At 40.5% G+C, this 17,146-nt stretch overlaps 1 long non-coding RNA gene across 1 annotated transcript in view; it reads left to right on the forward strand.

Moving 5' to 3' along the window:
• Positions 1–7,301, forward strand: part of LOC103351912 (uncharacterized) — a 49,414-nt gene extending 42,113 nt beyond the window's left edge. Inside the window, exon 3 of the long non-coding RNA XR_011385626.1 lies at positions 4,908–7,301. This is a non-coding gene — a long non-coding RNA (uncharacterized lncRNA). The remainder of the gene's footprint in view (positions 1–4,907) is intronic.
• The last annotated feature ends 9,845 nt before the right edge of the window (positions 7,302–17,146 follow it).

Genomic DNA, 17,146 nt, shown 5'->3' on the forward strand with positions numbered 1-17,146 from the left:
TCTGAAGAATGACCTTGGTATTTCTATTGGTATCACATTGAATCTGTAAATTTCTTTAGGTAGTATGGATATTTGATTGTATTAATTCTTCCAATCCATGAACATGGAATATTCTTCCGTGTTTTGTGTCCTTTCTTTCTTTCTTTCTTCCTTTCTTTATTTTTTATAATTTTCATCATAGGGATCTTCACCTCCTTGGTCAAATTTATTCCAAGGTATTTAAATGTTTTGTAGTTATTGTGAAAGGTAGTGATCTGAAAAGTTCTTTTGCAGCCATGGCATTGTCTTTGTGTACAACCACTCTTGCTTTTTGTGTTTTGATTTTATATCCTGAAACTTCACCAAACTCTTATGAGTTCCATTGGTCTCTTAGTGGACTCTTTTGTTTTCCCTGTATGTGGAGGATCATGTCATCCATGAACATAGATAATTTGACTTGCTCCTTTCCATTTGGTATCCCTTTTATTTCTTTTTTCTTGCTTAATGAATATGGCTAAAATTTGTATAACTGTATTGAATAGTAATGGTTAAAGTGGAATCCCTTGTCTGGTTCTACTTCTTGGTGGAACTGCTTCCAACTTTTCCCCATTCATTGTGATGCTATTTGTAGATTTGCCATATATTGCTTTGACTGCTAAGTAATATTCCATTTATACCCAATTTGCTTAAGGTTTTTTTTTTACCATAAAAAATGTTGTTTTATCAAATGCTTTTTCTGCATATATTGAGATAACCCTATGGTTTGTATTCTTCAACTTGTTAATTGGTTGTATCACATTGATTTGCATATGTTGAACCATTACTGCCTACTATGGGTAAATGCCACTTTTGGTGAGTGATTTTTCTGATGTGTTGTTGGATTCTACTAGCTAGTATTTTGTTGAAGATTTTTCACTTATTTCATGAGGGATACTGGTCTATAGTTTTCTTTGTTCTTTTTCTGATTTTGGATTTAAGTTGATGCTGGCCTTGCAGAAAGAGTTTGGGAGGATTCCCTCCCTTTCCATTGTTTTGAATAGTTTGAGAAGAATTAGGATTTAGTTCTTCTTTAAAAATTTGGTAGAATCATGCAGTGCAGCCATTCAGTCCTGGGTTTTTCTGTATTTGGGAGAGACTTTATTAATTATTCCATGTCCATCTTGGTTATTGGTCTATTTAGGTTTTCTGTGTCTATGATTCAATATTGGTAGATTGTATGTCTAGAAATCTATCTATTTCCTCTAGGTCTTCAATTTTGTGGGCATTTTGTTGTTTGTAGTAATTTGTGATGATTCTTTTTTTCCTGCGGTAGCCATTGTAACATCACCTTTTTCATCTCTGATTTTATTAATTTAGGTCTTTTTCTACACCTTTTTTTTGTCTAAATTGGTGCACTGGTGTATCAATTTTTTTATTTTTTTTCAGAAAACCAGCTCTTTATTTCACTGATCTTTTGTATCATTTTTTGGTCTCAATTTTGTTTCTTCTCCATTTTAATTATTTTCTTCCTTCTACTAATTTTTGGTTTGGATTATTGTTTTTCTAGGTCCTTGAGATGCATTGCTAGATCATTTATTTGATGCCTTTCCAACTTCTTGATGTAGGCAGAAGTTACTGTAAACTTCCCTCTTTTCATTTGTGATACCCATAATTTTTGATGTTTGTTGTCTTCATTCACTTCCAAGAATTTTTTGATTTCCCTTTTGATTTCTCTTATGACACTGTTTTTTTTCAGGAGAGTGTTATTCAGTCCCCATGTGTTTACATATATTCTGGAGTTTCTTAAGTTGTTAATTTCAAGCTTCATTCCATTGTGGTCAGATAAGATACACAGTATGGGAGATTGGATTAAAATGGCAGAGTAGGAGGGAGCTTGCTGCTCTAGTCTAGGAGAAGATAGTATAAAAAAGTGGAAAGATTGCAGTCTCAGGGAAGAGTTAGGGAGAAAACAGCAGAGGAAACTATGCAAATTGGAGGGACACAGTGGATCTATGTGGAGGGCGTGTACACGTATAACTCAGCTTCTGCACCAGCTTTGGAGAGTGAAATGAGACCAGATTCCAGCAGCCCAATGTACTGGTGAAAAAGCTGCAGCAAGAGTCTAGAGGGAATCCCACTTGGAGCCCTGTAGGGTATAGTTTACCTGCCAAACTAGAGGAGAAAAAACAAAGCGGGGGCATGTGTTCTCTCTCCCTGATCACACTGCAACAGCATCCTTTAACAAGCTGACAGAGAGCAGGCACCACTTTGGACATACATAACTGCTGCACCAGCTCATGTCTGCATCCAGCAACGAGCCAAGCAGAGACTCCTCAGTCTGGTGGGGAGAACAGACAGGGGGCTGAGTGCATGTGGGAGGCTTGTGTGCCAGGTCTGTGAAAACACTGAGGCTGCGCGGGAGGACTCAGGGTGTGGTTGGGACTTTGGGCAGTCACTATGGGAGGCTCCATACAATCAGGGCTCCCTGGTTACCAGGAGAGGGACATTGCTGGGGAATCTGAGCTTACACTGGGGACTGCACAGGTCCTTGTGGCAGAGTGGACAAATAGTATACCTACTGGGGCTAGCACCCAGGCACTGGTCTCCTTCAAGGAGAGGAGCTCAGCTGAGTCTACGCCAACAGACAAGAACAAACTTCCCCTTGGATGACAAAAAAGAGATTTACCATGCCAAACCTAGATTTCCACATACAGAAGTATGAAGCAAGACCCCTACCTTACAGTGTACATAAAAATCTATCTAAATGGATTAAAGAACTAAATCTATGACCAGAAACCATCAAATTATTAAACAACATTGGGGAATCTCTACAAGACATTGGCACTGGCGAAGAGTTCTTTGAAAGGACCCCAGAGGCACAGACAGTCAAAGCCAAAATTAACAGATGGGATTACATCAGATTGAGAAGCTTCTGTACTACAAAAAAAAAAACCTAAATGAAACGTCTCTGCGAGTGAGATCCCAGTGGAAAGAACAGGTCATCAAAGAAGGAGGTACCTTTCTCTGAAGGGAGGAGAGAACTTCCACTTTGACTACGACCTTGTCTAAATATGATCAGAGTTGGTGAACTCAAAAGGCTTCCATAGCCTTGGCAACTCATGACAAGAGCCTAGGGTGATTACTGATGCCATAAACAAGAGTGTCAATTTGTTAAGTCAACAACAGGAGTCACTGTGCATTTACTCCTCATGGAGGATCTCTGTCCTTAATGTGCTGTACATTGTGATTTAATGCTATAACTAGTACTCAAACAGTATTTTTCACTTTGTGTTTCTATGTGGGTGCAAACTGTTGAAATCTTTACTTATTATATGCTAAATTGATCTTCTGTATATAAAGAGAATTGAAAATGAATCTTGATGTGCATGGAAGGGGAGAGGGAGCGGGAGAGGGGAGGGTTGCGGGTGGGAGGGAAGTTATGGGGGGGGAAAAGCCATTGTAATCCATAAGCTGTACTTTGGAAATTTATATTCATTAAATAAAAGCTAAAAATGCCTTTAAAAAAATTATGGGATATGGTCTCTATGGAATACTACATAGCATTTAAAAAAAATGAAATCCAATCATTTGCAACAAAATGGATGAATCTAGAATACATCATACTTAGTGAAATAAGCCAGTCCCAAAGGGACAAATACCATATGTTCTCCCTGATCTTTGATAACTAATAGAGCACCTAAAAGAAAACCTGTAGAAGTGTAATTGACACTTTGAGAAGCAATGATTTGAACAGCCCTTATCTTGACTTTTGAGGAACAGTTTTTTTTTCTTCATACTATTTGTTGAACTCTTTATTTAACATAGAGTTAATCATATGTGTATAAAGTCAGTTGAGGGGCCGGCGCCATGGCATAGTAGGTTAATCCTCTGCCGGCACTGCCGGCATCCCATATGGGTGCCGTTTCTGGTCCTGGCTGCTCCTCTTCCATTCCAGCTCTCTGCTATGGCCTGGGAAAGCAGAGAAAATGGCCCAAGTCCTAAGGCCCCTGCACCCGTGTGGGAGACCAGGAAGAGACATCTGGCTCCTGGCTTCAGATTGGCACAGCTCAGGCAGTTGCAGCCATCTGGGGAGTGAACCAGAGGATGGAAGATCTTTCACTCTGTCTCTCCCTCTCTCTTTGTAACTCTGACTTTTGAATAAATAAATCTTTGAAAAACTTAACAATTTGATATGTGTAAAATGCAATTTCACTTAGTATGTTATAATGGAGCTTTATAAATTGTCTCAGTATGTTAGAGCCATATTACTCAGATTCAAATGATATCTGAATCTTGCTTCTAATATTTTAGGCTTTAGGATTTAATATTCAGGGGGAAAATCTTATTCTGAATAATTCAGCTTCCTTTGGTGTTAAAATATATTTTTAAAAAGCTTTCTTTTCAAAATTATAGGCCATTTCTCCCCTTTTAAAAACAAAATGAGAAACAAAAGTCACTCTAAAAACAAATGCCATTAAAATACAGCAGACATTGTTCATTGAATAAGCTACCACTTCAGATACCCACATCTCATATCAGAGTGCCTAGGTTTAAGTCCTGGCTCTCCTTCTGAGAGCTTCCTGCTGATGCTCGCACTAGGATGCAACAGGTGATGACTCGAAGTATTTGAGTCCTTGCTACCCACATGAGAGAACCAGACTGAGTTCTAATTTCTTGGCTTCAGCCTCCCAAGCCCCAACGGTTGCAGGTACTTGGGAAGTGAACCTGTAGATACAAGATCAGTCTTTCTTCTCCCTCCCTCCTTCCCTCCCTCCTTCCTACCTTTCTATTTCTTTCCTTCCTCCTTCCCTCCCTCCCTCCCTTCATCCCCCTCCCTCCCTCCTTCTCTCTCTCTCTCTCTCCCTTTCTGTCTCTCTTTCTCTGCCTTTCAAATAAGTAAAAATAAATAACAACTAAAAAACATGTAAATTCTCATTTTCTTTTTCTAGAACCAAGTGGATATGCTACTTCAAGAAATGGCAGATGAAGCTGTGAAAGAAAATATTTAGATGCCTTGGGGGTAATGTTGATTTAATATCTGGAGGTTATGAAATTCTATATAACGTGGATGAAAATACTTATATTTACCATCAATGGTCATAGTTAAGTTTTTGACTGTAGAATGTAGTGTTTCAAGGACTTTCCAACAGTCATGCAGTTCCTTACTATGTTCATAAACATGTGGCTTTGTTCAAATAATCTTAGTATTCCTTAAAATGTCTAGCAATAAACTCATTTGGTGTGTTATAAGAAATACATGAAACTGATCAATGGAGGCAGGAATGATTAAACATTTGTAAGATATATAGTGTATACAACATATCAAATGTGTGATTTTTTTAGAAAAGAATCTTCCAAAAGAATTATGGTATAATCAAGCCCTGGAGTCATAAGTCTAGTTCGAATCCTGAAAACTGAACAGTATGTGAAAAGTGTCCAAGGGGTTAAAAATACAACAGCTTTGCAAATGGTCATTTCTTTTTTAAAAAATAAATATTTTATATCCATTTGTGGTATTTCTTTTTGGAAATAGGATGTCTGTTATGGGCTGTTTAATCCAGGTACTTCGTGATTGAAGGAATGACTTGACTGTGCTACACACATGTGTTTTATCAGTATTCTCTGGCATATACTGCAACATAACATAGTAGTAAAGAATAAAAGTACAGGAAACGGTATTGTGATACAGTGGATTGGGCTGCCTCTTAGGATGCCAGCACCCTATACTGGAGTGCCGATTCATGTTCCAGCCACGTTGGTTCCACCCGATTTGCCTGCTAACACAATCATGAGGTAGCAGATGATGGCTCAAGTAGTTGAGTTCCTGTCACCCACATAGGAGACCTAGATGGAGTTCTTGGCTCCTGGCTTTGGACTTGCTCAGCACAGGTATTGGAGCCATTGGGGAAGTGAACTAGCAAATGGAAAATTTTCATCTTTATGTCCTCTTTTTGTCACTCTACCTTTCAAACAAATAAATACATCTCTTTTTTTAGAAAAAGAACAAAAATACATTTTTCAAGATAAAGATTAAAATTGGGTGATTTTGGGCTTCAGGTTTCCAGATTAGGGATGCTCAAAAAGTGGAATATTTGCAAATTCCAATAAAATCCATATTCAAAACTCCAGAAAACTTCAAAAGTCTGAAACCTCTGTTCATAAGCGTTGTGTTTAAGGGATACTCAACTTGTATGGCATATCTTTACAGTTTCAATAAAAATCTATGTGTAGGGCTGGCGCCACGGCTCACTAGGCTAATCCTCTGCCTGCGGTGCCAGCATCCCGGGTTCTAGTCCCGGTTGGGGTGCCGGATTTTTTCTCTGTTGCTCCTCTTCCAGTCCAGCTCTCTGCTGTGGCCTGGGAAGGCAGTGGAGGATGGCCCAAGTGCTTGGGCCCTGTACCTGCATGGGAGACCAGGAGGAAGCACCTGGCTCCTAGCTTCGGATCGGCGCAGCACGCCGGCCCTGGCGGCCATTTGGGGGGTGAACCAACAAAAGGAAGACCTTTCTGTCTGTCTGTCTGTCTCTCTCTCTCTCTCTCTCTCTCTCTCACTAACTCTGCCTGTCAAAAAAAAAATCTATGTGTATAATCACATAATGGCTATTAAAGGTACTAAAGTTCTTGTAGAGTTTTCAAACTGGAGTTGGCATTCACTAGTGTAGAAATTAACAGAAAGGAACATTTATATCCCAAAAGAGTAGTACAGTGGAGATTATAATCAGGGGCCTTAGAGGTAGACAAACATGAGTTCAAATCCTATCTCTGTCACTAGGGTGATCTTTCACAAATGTCTTTAATGTTTCTGAGCCTTCCTTGTATGGTTGGATGTAAGTAATGATTCCTACTAAGGATAGTTTGGGAACTAAACACTAAATTTAGTTAATTCAAATAGTAGATAAGAATCCCAAGGCTACTTTCCTGTTTTATCTTTTCCTCAGCATATGAATTTTCCTTCACATAGTAATCTCTAGTATATCTAGTGTATCAGGTGGCCATTATTTTGATCTTTTGTTCAGAAGATGGGATCATTTCCCAGGTAGACTTCAGTGTGTTTAAATTCTATTTACATTTATAAAATTGAACCTATTTTATTTTTATTTGAATTAAGCTAAAATGTAATTGGAATATTCAACTTCTCAATGCCTATTTTATAGCTAATTATAATTAGGTAAAGAAAAATACCTATATTAACATTCATTTATGCTAATTATTTTAATTGATTTTTAGCCTTGATCTCACTGTAGAACTACCACAAGGTCAGACAGATTCTGTTGGCATAATTGTTGCATTGATGGAACAGGTAGAGGTTAAATTTTATCTTGATTGCCATGTCTTGACATATATGTATTTAAATAATTTAGAAAATACACCTATTTAAGCATTTGTATATATTTTCAGCTTTTTTTTTTTTTTTTTTTTGGACAGGCAGAGTGGACAGAGAGAGAGACAGAGAGAAAGGTCTTCCTTTGCCGTTGGTTCACCCTCCAATGGCTGCCGCGGCTGGCGCGCTGCGGCCGGCGCACCGCGCCGATCCGGTGGCAGGAGCCAGGAGCCAGGTGCTTTTTCCTGGTCTCCCATGGGGTGCAGGGCCCAAGCACCTGGGCCATCCTCCACTGCACTCCCGGGCCACCGCAGAGGGCTGGCCTGGAAGAGGGGCAACCGGGACAGAATCCGGCGCCCCGACCGGGACTAGAACCCAGTGTGCCGGCGCCGCAAGGCAGAGGATTAGCCTAGTGAGCCGCGGCGCCGGCCATTTTCAGCTTTTTATAAAAAATTTTTTCTACTCTAATATTACATTGTTGTAAATTAGCAAAATGTGATTGACCTTTAATTCTGTAGTGTTGGGCATTTTGTTTGCAGGCACATTTTATTTAGAGATTAAATTTCTCTCATAGCTTCTGCTCTATTAAGTTCTCCATATCTTCTGAATTATTTAAAAATTAAATTCTTAGTGTTGGTTTTATGTGAGTTTTTGAGACTGTATTTTAAATCTTACTTGAAATGTGTCATTTATATTTGTCACAGCCTGGTGACTTGTAAAATTTGCTTTCTCCAGGATGAACTATTACAGAAACTTGCTCATCTATGTTATCAAGTGTAATTTTTTTAACTTTTATTTAATAAATATAAATTTCCAAAGTACAACTTTTGGATTATAGCAGCTTTTCCCCCCATAACCTCCCTCCCACCCGCAACCATCCCATCGTCCTCTCCCTTCCCATCCCATTCACATCAAGATTCATTTGCAGGTCTGCGCCGTGGCTCACTTGGCTAATCCTCCACCTGTGGCGCCCGCACCCTGGGTTCTAGTCTCGGTTGGGGCACCGGGTACTAGTCCCAGTTGCTCCTCTTCCAGTCCAGCTCTCTGCTGCAGCCTGGGAGGGCAGTGGAGGATGGCCCAGGTGCTTGGGTCCCTGCACCCGCATGGGAGACCGGGAGGAAGCACCCGGCTCCTGGCTTTGATCTGCTCAGTGCCGGCCATACTGGCCATTAGGGGAGTGAAGCAACAAAAGGAATACCTTTCTCTCTCTGTCTCTCTCTCACTGTCTCTAACTCTACCTGTCAAATAAAAATAAAGTTTAAAAAAATTCATTTTCAATTATCTTTATAAACAGAAGATCAATTTAGTATATACTAAGTAAAGATTTCAACAGTTTGCACCCACACAGAAACACAAAGTATAAAGTACTGTTTGAGTACAACACATTAAAGACAGAGATCCTACATGGGGAATAAGTGCACAGTGACTCCTGTTGTTGATTTAACAATTGACACTCTTATTTATGGTATCAGTAATCACCCAAGGCTTTTGTCATGAGTTGCCAAGGCTATGGAAGCCTCTTGAGTTCGCCAACTCCAATCTTATTTAGACAAGGTCATAGTCAAGGTGGAAGTTTGGCTGATTCTGAGGTCAGAGTGCTGTTTAGGACATCCGCCATTCTATGAGTCTGCTGTGTATCCCGCTTCCCATGTTGGATCATTCTCTCATTTTTATTTCTATCAGTCAGTATTAGCAGACACTTGTCTTGTTTATATGATCCCTTTGACTCTTAATCCTGTCATTAAGATCAATTATGAGCTGAAACTGACACTTTGACTAATGAGATGGCATTGGTACATGCAACTTTGATGGGACTGAATTGAAATCCCCTGGCACATTTCTAACTCTATCATTTGGGGTAAGTCCGATTGAGCATGTGCCAAACTGTACATCTCCTCCCTCTCTTATTCCCACTCTTATATTTAACAGGGATCACTTTTCAGTTAAATGTAAACACCTAAGAATAATTGTGTGAAGCCGGCGCCGTGGCTCAATAGGCTAATCCTCCACCTTGCGGCGCCGGCACACCGGGTTCTAGTCCCGGTCGGGGCGCCGGATTCTGTCCCGGTTGCCCCTCTTCCAGGCCAGCTCTCTGCTATGGCCAGGGAGTGCAGTGGAGGATGGCCCAGGTGCTTGGGCCCTGCACCCCATGGGAGACCAGGAAAAGCACCTGGATCCTGGCTCCTGCCATCGGATCAGCGCGGTGCGCCGGCTGCAGCGGCGGCCATTGGAGGGTGAACCAACGGCAAAGGAAGACCTTTCTCTCTGTCTCTCTCTCACTGTCCACTCTGCCTGTCAAAAAAAAAAAAAAAGAATAATTGTGTGTTAATTACATGGCTCAACCAATAGTATTAAGTAGAACAAAAAAATACTAAAAGGAATAAAGTAATAAGTTGTTCCTTGACAGGGCAAGGCCTGATCAAGTTATTGTTTCTCATAGTGTCCATTTCACTTCAACAGGTTTCCTTTTTGGTGCTCGGTTAGTTGTCACGATCATGGAGAACATATGATATTTGTTCCTTTGGGACTGGCTTAATTCACTCAGCATGATGTTTTCCAAATTCCTCCATTTTGTTTCAAATGGCTGGATTTCATTTTTTTTTACCGCTGTATAGTATTCTATAGAGTACATATCCCATAATTTCTTTATCCAGTCTACTGTTGATGGGCATTTGGGTTGATTCCAGATCTTAACTATTGTGAATTGAGCTGCAATAATCATTATGGTGCAGACAACTCTTTTATTTGCCGATTTAATTTCCTTTGGGTAAATTCCAAGGAGTGGGATGGCTAGGTTGTATGGTAGGGTTATATTCAGGTTTCTGAGGAATCTCCAGACTGACTTCCATAGTGGCTTTACCAGTTTGCATTCCCACCAACAGTGGGTTAGTTTCCCTTTTTCCCCACATCCTCACCAGCATCTGTGGTTGGTAGATTTCCGTATGTGAGCTGTTCTGAGGTGAGGTGAAACTTCATTGTGGTTTTGATTTGCATTTCCCTGATTGTTAGTCATCCTGAACTTTTTTTCATGTGCCTGTTGACCATTTGGATTTCCTCTTTTGAAAAATGTCTATTGAGGTCCTTGGCCCATCTCTTAAGTGGGTTGTTCGTTTTGTCGTTGTGGAGTTTCTTGATCTCTTTGTAGATTCTGGTTATTAATCCTTTATCGGTTGCATAGTTTGCAGATATTTTTCCCATTCTGTTGGTTGCCTCTTCACTTTCCTGACTTTTTTTTTTGCAGTACAGAAACTTCTCAATTTGATGCAATCCCAAATGTTAATTTTGGCTTTGACTGCCTGTGCCTCTGGGTTCTTTTCCAAGAAGTCTTTGCCAGTGCCAGTATCTTGCAGGGTTTCTCCGATGTTCTCTAATAATTTGATGGTGTTGGGTCATAGGTTTAGATCTTTAATCCATGTTGAGTGGATCTTTGTGTAAGCTGAAAGGTAGGGGTCTTGCTTCATGCTTCTGTACGTGGAAATCGAGTTTTCCCAGCACCATTTATTGAATAGACTGTCCTTGCTCCAGGACTTGGTTTTAGATGCTTGATGAAATATAAGTTGGCTGTAGATGTTTGGGTTGATTTCTGGTGTTTCAATTCTGTTCCACTGGTCTATCCATCTGTTTCTGTACCAGTACCATGCTGTTTTGATAACAACTGCGCTGTAGTATGTCCTGAAATCTGGTATTATCAAGTGTAATTTAAAGAACTGTTGCTTCTGCTTGTTTCACTTGCTTTTGAGAGATTCTTTCTGTTTATATATAGATAAGTTGTAACCCAGTTATACTGAACATACTATATATCTTTTGCCTTGCTAATTTTATAATACTTTAAGAAATTCCAGGAAGTTTCCACCTTGACAGATTTTATAGTTCTATACATTAGGTGCAAAAGAGTAAAGAATGTATTTTTTAGATGTCTTTGATACAGTTAGCAGTAGCTTCTTGTACATTATACATTTTCCTCAAAAGTTAAAGAAAAGTCTTGCACCAAAATACTCTAAAGTACTTTATACATAATAAAATATAGAACAAAGATTTTTTTAATTCAAATTAGCTTTTTATCTCTAATTTCAATGATATGTGATACATAAAAATAAATATGAGCAGGGAAAGCATGTTTACTTAATATAGTTTAGCCAAAATACCTCATTTAGTGTCATGTCGTGGACAGTGCCTTTTTTGTGTTTGTTTGAAGCAGAAATGTAGTTGACTTTTAATCTATTCATCAGCTTTTAAATTTAAACTATCACTAGAATTTTTGCCCAGTAACATGACTACTGTTTAAATGCCATAAATTTTAAAAATGTTTAATTGATAATTTTCCTATATAATTAGAAAAAGACGTGCCCCATTTAATCAAAGGATTTAAGGCTTGCTTGTTTTCAAATTTTCTTTATTAAATATCATGTGAAGACTCCCAAAAAAGTTTTAACTTTTCATACTTTCAAGAGAAATTCTAAGACATATTTTAATTATTTTATTTCTACTCAACTCTTGTTATGCTATATTTTAAAAGTTTAATTTGCATAGTATAAATATAATCTATATTTTTCCATATGATTGTTAGTGTCCCAAAATCTTGGCCTACGTGATAAGCCAACCAACAATATGACAACAAAGAAAACAAAATTTAATGAACTCAAGTTACCACTACTGAGAGTCCTGGCCCATTGCGTTCATTCTTTTTCTCTTAAAGCAATAACTCTTGAATAATTGGAAGAAATGAAGTAGAAATAATTTGTTTTATTCAGTTATGCAGATAACTTCTAGCCCAATAGATGTCAGTAGCACAACATAGGGTGTAGAGGGACTCCAAATTGATGTTTGTAAATAAGAACAGTCTCTGGAAACCCAGGATTCTTGGGAGGAAATGTTTGATGAGAAGCTGTACCAATTGTCATTTCCCCAGGAATATCTATATTTTACTCAAATGAACAAATCAGCATGTGCCTGCAGTTTTCTGGTGTAGCAGTCTCAAATGTGGAGAGGTGACAAAGTTATATTTTAGCAACTATCCTACTAACCTAGGTTAAGTAGGTATGGTACTTTTCCTTATTTACTGCAAGATTAATGCATGAAAAAATTGCGGTGTTTCATAAACTTCTCTTAAAGAGCAGATCTGTTTAGAAAATCTTTCAATTGTAAGTCATGAAGCCATTCTAAATGCCATTCTGGAAACACTTCTTTGCCAAGTATCCACAGTTCATATATGATGTTTTCTACTGTGTTTGAGTAAATGAAGACTGTATTCACTGATGAATGAAATGAGAAACTACTCTTCTGCTAAATTTGGGTAGAACCTGTTTAACTGTCTTGCTCTACTTGACTATATAGTTATGACTTTAATGTTGAAATTTTCCATTTTGTTTATAATTGATGTTTTGTCTTTTTTACTTAAAGAATAACTTTATTTGTTTCTACTGGAACATTCTGGACAGCCATAGAAGAGATTATTTACAGAGTAAAATATCTATGAAAAACACTTTTTTTTAAATTTTCCATTGCTAGGAATTGTATAGCTTTTGTTCTTTTGACTTGAATAAAATTAAATTGTGAATATCACTTAAATGTAGAAATACAAAGGATTCTGATCTAAAAGTAACTGCTCATACTTTTATTTAACAGATATCAGATTTGTCTTAAAAATCAATAAACATCAGTTTTACTAATGGATTCATCTATTTGATAAATGTCATAAACATTCTTTTCAAAGCTCTTGTTCTTAAACTAATAGCCTCACAACCTGTGAATTCTTACTTTTTTAGTATAATTACATTTCAACTTAATAATTGATTGGATAATTAAAAAGTAACATGTCAGACAAAACTATCATCAAAGATAGATATCACAGTACCTTGTCGCTCCCCGTCTTCGTGGAGGAACGACACAGGACCCTGCGCTGTTCTTTCGTCTGCTCGGCCCTCCCCGGGTTTGCTGCTGGTTCTTCCCGGGTTGGCTACTATCCCTTCCACCTCCGTGGAAGGGCAGTTCCCCCTGGCCGCATTCCCCACTTCCGCAGGGGAGCGGCACACCGCCGGCCGGGTCTCTCGGGGGCTGCACGGGTTCCCTTAGATGTTCCCCATAGATGTTCCTGGTGCATGCCGTCTCTCTCCTCCTTTATAGTCCTCCTCCGCCAATCCCAACTCGGCTGAGTACGCTGCTCTCCAATCAGGAGCAAGTCCTACAGTTAATTGGTTGAACTGGAGGCAGCTGTGCGGAAGCTGTTTACTTCTCTCCCAGCGCCATATTGTGGGAGAGCAGATGCATAGAATAAGTCCTAATTCGAGTAACTTAGTCTAGTCCGGATTGCTCCCCACAGATCCCCCTTTCTTTTTATTTTTTAGCGTTGATACGCGCCTGTCTTCGGTGTCCCGCGGCACACACTCTGCTCTACTTGCTAGAGTTGCCACAGGCTCTTACAAGTCCTATCAATCAGGAAAACCGAATCCGGGTCCTCTCTTCGCCATTGTGAGGAGGTTTTTAGGCGCTGATGCATGCCTGTGTTCGGTGCCCTGCAGCGCATGCTCTGCTCTGCCCGCAGGGGCTTACAAAACCTATCAGGCAAACCGAATCCAAGCCTTCTCATTGCCTTATTGTGGGGGAGACTTATTAGTGTTGGTTCGTGCCTATCTTCGGTGACCTGCAGCTCATACTCTGGTCGAGCTTTGCTGGCGCTTACCGCCTTAAATCAGGCAGACCGAATCCAAGCCTCCTAATTGTTGCATTGTGGGGAAGCTTTACTGATGTTAATTCGTGCCTGTCTTCGGTGACCTGCGGCTAGCCGCCCAGGTGCTCATCGCCTCACTAATCGGGCAGACCGAATCCAAGCCTTCTAATTGGCATGTTGAGGGGAGGCCTTATTTTTCTCTATTTCTCTATCTCCGGGCATTCCTATTTCTCCCATTTTACTTCTATCTTCCAGCATTCCTATTTTTCTTTTACTTCACTTCCAAACTTCTGTTTCTCTTATCCCTGCGGCTTTCCGGCACCTCGCCCCGCCGGCAGCTTCACGGCTCCGCGCAGCTTCCCGGCGCCTCGCCCCGCCGGCGGGCTCCGCCCCGAGGCTGCTTCTCGGCGGCTCGCCCCGCGGCAGCTTCACGGCTCTGCGCGGCTTCCCGGCGCCTCGCCCCGCCGGCAGGTTCCCGGCTCTGCGCGCACGCTCCGCGGTCTCCACGCACTTCGCGCCCGCACCACGGCCTCGCGCCAGCCCCGGCGTTCCCCATCTATTCACGCCCCGTGCTCTCTCTGCACGCGGCGGCTTCCGCGAATGTTTCCGCCACCACCGGCATTCAGTCCAAGTTCCCCGGACTAACCTGGCGAATTCCAACCTGGCGGCCCACGTCTCTGCCTCTGGTTCCAGATCTTCGCCTCTTGCTCCCCAGGGTGACTTGAAGAATTCCAAGGTGGCTTATATCTCCGCCTCGGCCTGCACTCGCGGCTTCATCCTCCCTAACATTTTTCTCTACCCGGTATTTTTCCCTAAGTTTTCTTCCAACAATACTCCTCCCTCATTTCTCCTGGCCTCTCCCCACAGTCCGCGTCCGAGTCTGTTTGTTCTAGCTTTCACTTTCGCTTTCGACCTTAGAGATTTCTCCCAGCTTCCCCCCGTAGTCCGAATCCGAGTCTATGCCTAGGCTTTCAATAGCTTCTTCCGGCACCCTTTTCATCCGGCTTTTCCCTAGGCTGTTTGCTAGTCTCTCTCTCCGGTAATTTCCCACTTCTTCCCGTTTCTTCCCTCCTAAGTTTGCTATCCGAGTCACGGCACCATTATGTCGCTCCCCGTCTTCGTGGAGGAACGACACTAAACCCTGCCTAGGCTTCATATCCGAGTCACGGCACCATTATGTCGCTCCCCGTCTTCGTGGAGGAACGACACAGGACCCTGCGCTGTTCTTTCGTCTGCTCGGCCCTCCCCGGGTTTGCTGCTGGTTCTTCCCGGGTTGGCTACTATCCCTTCCACCTCCGTGGAAGGGCAGTTCCCCCTGGCCGCATTCCCCACTTCCGCAGGGGAGCGGCACACCGCCGGCCGGGTCTCTCGGGGGCTGCACGGGTTCCCTTAGATGTTCCCCATAGATGTTCCTGGTGCATGCCGTCTCTCTCCTCCTTTATAGTCCTCCTCCGCCAATCCCAACTCGGCTGAGTACGCTGCTCTCCAATCAGGAGCAAGTCCTACAGTTAATTGGTTGAACTGGAGGCAGCTGTGCGGAAGCTGTTTACTTCTCTCCCAGCGCCATATTGTGGGAGAGCAGATGCATAGAATAAGTCCTAATTCGAGTAACTTAGTCTAGTCCGGATTGCTCCCCACAGTACCTTCCTTTAGTTTTAGTTCCCTACTAATCTCATTTTATCCTGATGTTTTTCCAAAGTATTTGATTATATAATTTGGTTGAATATATAAGGTCAAATGTTCAGAAACATTTTGCTACACCTTCACCCTTCAGATAATGCAATTGATAAAAATTGTTCCCCTACTCATATGTATGGATTCCTAAAGCTGTGTACCTTCCTGTGGATCATTTTAGGTAGACATTAGCAGCTGGATTATTTTATCTGGTTAACTAATTTACCAGTCATTCTAGAGAGAAGAAACCAGAATGAGAGAACAGGTAAGTTATCATAGAAGATGAACTTGCTTTTAGGTTTAGAACATTATGGGAAAAGATCATCTGGACTATCTGAAGAGGTATGTATAAAAATTCTAGCTATCTGTTGAGAAAGTAAAACCAAATGATTTATAGGATGCCAAAAACAGCCTAATTTTCTTTGGATTCAGTGCTGGCTAGTAGAAAATGGCTTCAAGATAAAGTTAAATTGACTCTTCGGTAGGCTGTAAAAAAAATCCCTGATTGTGACATTAAATGATTCATTTGATTGCTAGCCCCAAGTCTGATGCTGACTTCTAACTTCTGTGCCTTAGATTCCATTTCTACACGTCTTTTCAAACAACATTGGTGACATAAATTGCAGTAAGTTGTTGTAATACAATACATTCCCTTCCATTCTTTTCTATTTTCTGCCATCTACCAAAAAGAATTCTAAATGCAGTGCTATGTTATAGATCTTCATATCTTTGTATCTTTTGTCTCAGAAGTCCTTGAGAAGACCTACAATTTTAGTACTTCCCATTTTATGGAGGAGGAGATGCAAATATGCAAATACCAGAGAGGTTTAGATCTACCACATATCTTGAGCATGTATTACGTGTTAGGAACAATATTCTGGGGACTTTACTATATTATGGCTCAAAAGAATCCTGTGAGTGGGTGGATGATTGTTGTCTTGATTTTTAGAAACTAGGGAACAGCCTGACAAATAGATTGACTAAATTGATAAAGCTACTGAAAAACAATTTTATCACAAATGTGACTAATTTTATTCCTTATCCTTAGTGTCATTCACAGTATATAATGTGTTGATTTTATTGCTGAGACAGATGGTGAAAACTGTTAATAAAATTCTCAAGTAAAGATAGTTCAACCAGAGACAAACATTTGTTTATCAGAGCCATTCTAGGTGAGGATTGGTTCTTTTTTCCTCAGTCCTGTCAGCAAAATATGACTTTCCTCTAATTTGGAAATTACAGCCACTTTTTCCTACAAGCTAACAAGGGAATCAGTTTGTTATAAAGTTAACTAAGTTGTACTTGTAGTCAAGCTTTTCATTTCTCACACTGGGAAACATTTTCAAGTAGGTAAATATTATTCAACTGAAATTGCAAAAATGAAGTTTGACTAACCTATTGATGATTTTGTCTGTATGTTTGTAAAAACACTGCTTTCTTACTGTAGAAGCAAATACAAAGTTCTTGGCAGTCCTTTGCTACAAATAAATGACTAAAGTGCCTGTAATACTTAAGTAGTTTATATA

This window comes from Oryctolagus cuniculus, chromosome X, assembly GCF_964237555.1.
Source record: "Oryctolagus cuniculus chromosome X, mOryCun1.1, whole genome shotgun sequence".
Classification (NCBI taxonomy): domain Eukaryota; kingdom Metazoa; phylum Chordata; class Mammalia; order Lagomorpha; family Leporidae; genus Oryctolagus; species Oryctolagus cuniculus.